Source organism: Grammomys surdaster, unplaced genomic scaffold, assembly GCF_004785775.1.
Source record: "Grammomys surdaster isolate TR1022 unplaced genomic scaffold, NIH_TR_1.0 187, whole genome shotgun sequence".
Classification (NCBI taxonomy): domain Eukaryota; kingdom Metazoa; phylum Chordata; class Mammalia; order Rodentia; family Muridae; genus Grammomys; species Grammomys surdaster.
Window position 1 is genome coordinate 3,384,934 of NW_021604632.1, and position 5,326 is coordinate 3,390,259.

At 41.2% G+C, this 5,326-nt stretch overlaps 1 pseudogene; it reads left to right on the forward strand.

Moving 5' to 3' along the window:
* Positions 1-1,828: 1,828 nt before the first annotated feature.
* Positions 1,829-3,175, forward strand: LOC114622288 (annotated as a pseudogene).
* Positions 3,176-5,326: the final 2,151 nt, after the last annotated feature.

A 5,326-nucleotide genomic window follows, 5' to 3' on the forward strand; every position in this document is an offset into this window, starting at 1 on the left:
CTATAAACTTCTAGAATGTTCTCCTGGCAGATGCCTTTCTCATGTCTGTTCCTGTTAATGTCAAGCCTAAAACACTAGCATATGCTCTCTGTTCTTTCTCTATATATATATTTTCATATCTGAGAAGAGGATGCTTTCTGCTTCTTGATATTATGTTTATTTTAAGGCTAAGGTCAGGATTGGGTTCTGTAACACCCCACAGCTATCAAGTCCGGACAAGGTTGAAGTCCATGGATGGTGCCTAACAATGTCAAAACTTGGTTTCAAAGAATAAGGACAGTGGAGTCTAACTTTTTGCCAGGCTTCAGAGGCAAGGACCCTACTATACTTGTGATAACCCAGTTTAAAAAAATAAAACAAGCTTTTCTTTAAAAAAATCATTCCAAGCTTCTAGTGCCCACAGGCAGAAGGAACGTGAAGTTCAGCATCTGTGCCTCCCCACGTCTGTCGGGAGGCGACATCCAATATGAACCAATCCAAGTTAAGCATTAAAGCTTTCCGTTTGGTTTTCTCTCAGTCCAGTAATCCAAATATTTACCTTGAAACTTAGTTATTTTTTTTTAACATCGACAAGCTTCTATATGTTAAAAGGAGAGACAGTTGGTTTAAAAACTGGAAACATCCTTCGTACACACAAATAAAGTCACATTATTCAGACTTCAGAGTAGAAGAAGACTTCAGGGTCTATAGTACAGGAGCATCTGGAGGCGGTGTACAACCTTTAAGAGACAGGTCCTAGCAGGTGGTCTTTAGGACATTTGATGGTTCCAGTCTTAGAAGAAACTCAGAGAGCCCTCCTACAGCCCCTTAGCAACACTTACAATAAATTTATTGCAGAAATAAGAGCCTGACCCCACTCAGACCTCTGGCTTCCTATCTAGAGAGTGAGTTTAGCTCCCACACACTCTCCTGCCATGAGACAAGGCCAGGGCCCTCATCAGAGCTGGGGCAAAGTCAGCACCATGTTTTCTAAGCTCCAGAACTGAGAAGCCAAATAACCGTGAGCTTTTCTTTATAAATCTAGCCATCTCGGGTATTCTATTACAGGAATAGAAATGAAGTAGTGCCCGGCTCCTTACCTGAATCATGCTTCAGGATAATCATACAGTTCCTTCCCACCAGCCACACTGCAGCCCACTAACCCCTCTCAGAAGCTCTCCGCTGCATCAAACGCTTCCCTCCTCTACCGCCTCAGCCATTCCTTTAACGTGCTGTTTACCTCAGAGCACTGATAATTTCCACATACGGTTGTATCTATTTCTTATGCATGCGTTTACGCCTGTAAACAGAAAAATGTGAATTTCAAGAGAGCAAAGGTCCTGTCTATTGGGTGAGCCATTCCGAATCAGAACCCTTCGCACTCACAGACACATAGGAGATCCAGATTAAATGTTTTTATGTAAATGTGTAATGAAAATATTTATAAACATGTTAACAGAGGTCATGTAACACAGCGCAAGCTTGTCAGATAAAATGTTATAGCTGAAAGTTCATGAAAAAAATGGGAGCTAGGAAGAAAATGAAGGGGTTACAGAGACAAGAAGGATATCTCTAAAATTAGGACATCAAAGGGGCAGGACTTACTGTGTGAGGGTGTGAAGGCCTCGGGAAATCTGGTCTATAGAAGCCACTAAACAAACAATGGGCAGAAAAAAGCAGCCAAAAGAGTCCATGGAGGAGGGTGGAATGATAAGAAGGGGGAGACAGAGTGGGCAAGAAGGTGAGAAGGGAGACCAGGAATCCATAGACTTGAAGTACACATTCACCACACTACACACACGACAGTTACAAAATCCTTCTATGGAAGGGTCAAAAGTTGAAAGAAATCATGCTTCAAGAATTAACGGAAGGAATGCTGAGAGTCAGCTCAGGAGGTATGGATGCTAATAACCTGACTTTAATCGCTGAGAGCCACATAGTAGAAGAAACGAACTAACTTCCCAAGCCATCCTCTGACCTCCACACAGGTGCCGTGACACCCCTACCCCCACCCCAGATAAATAATAAATATAATAAAAATTAAAGGAAAGTATATTGACAATGATTCAATAAACAAAAAAATCAATAAAGATATAGAAATGACTTTTAAGAAACACAAATAAAAAAATTTGATTTTGTAAACTACCAACAGTGGAAGGGAGATAAATCACTAAAATAGTTCAGTAGCAGGTTTGAGCCGGCAAGAGATTATGTATTAATTATATAGAATAAAATTATGCTATCAGAATAAAAGAAGGAGCAAAAGCAAGCACTCCTTTGACGTGGCAAATCATACCAACATACACACAATGAGAGTTGTAGAAGGAACGGTGATACAGAAAGAAATGGAAGAAAAATAATATTTAAATAAATACTGGTGCCTTTTTGGCTCTCCGATCGGCACCACAGCGGTCGGCAAGAACAAGCGCCTGACGAAAGGTAGCAAGAAGGGAACTAAGAAGAAAGTGGTTGATCCATTTTCTAAGAAGGACTGGTACGATGTGAAAGCTCCAGCAACGTTCACTATTAGGAACATCGGAAAAACACTAGTCACAAGGACCCAAGGGACCAAAATTGCATCTGATGGCTTCAAGGGTCGTGTGTTTGAGGTGAGCCTTGCCGATCTACAGAATGATGAAGTTGCATTTAGAAAATTCAAGCTAATTACTGAGGACGTTCAGAGCAAAAACTGACTAACTTCCATGGCATGGATCTTACCCGGGACAAAATGTGCTCCATGGTCAAAAAGTGGCAGACTATGATTGAAGCTCACGTTGATATCAAGACGACCGATGGGTATTTGCTCCGACTTTTCTGTGTTGGCTGCACTAAAAAACGCAACAACCAGATAAGAAAGACATCCTATGCGCAGCACCAGCAAGTCCGTCAGATCGGCAAGATGATGATGGAGATCATGACCCGAGAAGTGCAGACTAATGACTTGAAGGAAGTCGTTAATAAACTGATTCCAGACAGCATTGGGAAAGACATAGAAAAGGCTAGCCAGTCCATTTATCCTCTTCATGATGTCTTTGTTAGAAAAGTAAAAATGTTGAAGAAACCCAAGTTTGAATTGGGAAAGCTCATGGAGCTCCATGGTGAAGGTGGTAGTTCTGGGAAAACAACTGGAGATGAGACAGGTGCTAAGGTTGAGTGAGCTGATGGATATGAAGCACCAGTCCAAGAATCTGTTTAAAATCCAGATTTTTAATAGTGACAAATAAAAAGTCCTATTTGTGAAATAAATAAAGGCTAAAAACATCCTGGACTTGAGTTAAACTTTAACACACAATCCCAACAAAAATGCTCAACAAATGCCTAACTAGCACAAACTCAAAAGCAATATACACCAATATACTCCAAAGGTGTCTTGTTCTGCTTGAGTTGTGTTCCCAAAGGTATGTTGAGAGCCCAAGCCCTGGGACTGGTAGTGTGGCCGTCTTTGAAATTGGATTGTTTTAATATTTAATCAAGTCTGGGCAAGATCATATTGAATAGCATGGATGCTAATCTAACAACCAGCATTCTTTTTCCCCCTTTTATTCGATATTTTATTTATTTACATTTCAATGTTATCCCTTTTCTCCATTCCCCCCCCACTAACCCCCTATCCCATCCCTCCTCCTCCTCCTTTTTTTGCCTTTATACTGTTTAAATTACATGCAAGTATTAAAGTCAGTCCTATGTTGAGGAACTAGCAATACAATAGATGCAAATAGTCAAAGAACACGCACGACAATAAACAGAGTCCCATGATCTCTCCTGTGATCTCTATTTCTAAGGGCTTATCAGGATGATCAAAATACCTGAGCCTACTTCCCTGTCCTAGCCCAAAGTCATTTTTGTGCCTGAAGCCTACGTCTTTGTTCTAGCTTAAGATTTAGATTCCTGTCTGAAATTTCTTCTTTGTTCTAGCCAAGGATTTAGATTTCTGCCTGAAATTGCTTCTTTGTTCAACAAGCATTCTTATGAGAGGAATTTGGACACAGAATCATGGACTATGAAACAGAAGCAGAAGAAAGAAAGAAAAAACTGTCACAAGCAAGCAGGAACTAGGAAGGAACCTCAGGTTGGCGGGGGGTGGGGGGCAGTCAAGACAGGGTGTGCCACTGAAACTTTGGTTTGGGACTTTTATCCAGATTTCTGTGCAACAATAAATTTCTGTAATTTTAAATCATCAGTTGATGGAACTTATTAGGGCATCAGGAAGAAACTAGTACCATAGCCTGATATTATGACACATGCCTGCAACCCCCAGTGCTCAGGAGCTGAAGCAGGAGGATTACAAGTTTGAGGGCAGTTTGTGCTAAAGTAACAAGATCCCACCAAAGAGAGAGGGGACAGTAGAGAAAGAGAGGGGGGGAGGGAGGGAGGGAGGGAGGGAGGGAGGGAGGGAGGGAGGGAGGGAGGGACGGAGGAGTAGAAAGGGATGGAGGGAAAATGGAAAGAAGACATATATAGTTCAACTGTCAATCAGAAAGGGATAAAGCTCGAAAACAGCAAGAAAAACAGTGAACATGTACTGAGCTCCAGGGAAAGAAAAGATTAACAACTGACTTCTGTCAGCATGTTGCAGTGCAGAGTGGAGAGAGGGGCCAAATTTGGCCACCCAGTCATATGTCCTCTCAAAATCCATCCTCCCAAAACAACAATCAGATAACAAAGACTCAGACTATTCTCTGACAGCATTCAGGAGCTCAAATCCACAAGAATAAATAAATGGTACCATAAAAAAAATAAATCAGTAGGTGGAATAGCCATCATAGATGTCCTTTCCTTAACTACTCCAAAGACCATAGACATAATTATAAGACATAATGCTGTGGTGTATATATTATCAGTACCACAGATCAGGCAGTAGGGACAGGAGGTGGAGAGATAGCTCACCAGTTAAAAGTTCATGCTTCTCTTCCAGAGGCCTGAGTTCAACTTGTAGTACCCGCATCAGGGAGCTTACAACCTTCTCCCCTCCAGCTTCCAGGGGGATCCCACACCTTCTTCTAGCCCCCAGTGGCACACGCATGGCAGACACACAGATCTACAACTAAAATGCAGCCAAAACCCTAACAAAGAATGTAAATGGTAAAGACAGTAAAGGAGGAAGAGATTAATACAAAAAATGGCATTACAAAGAAAATATTAAAATAGTGAACATAAATTTATAACTAAAACCATCTCTGGACCTGAGATATGGCTCAGTGGTCAAGATAGCATGCTGATCTTCTTGCAGAAGACCCAAGTTTAGTTCTCGCTGGCTCTACACACACATGCATGCTTGCAAGTGTGTACACACACATCATTCAAAAATAATTCTTTTTTATTAAAAGTTATTAGCAACCAATTTAAT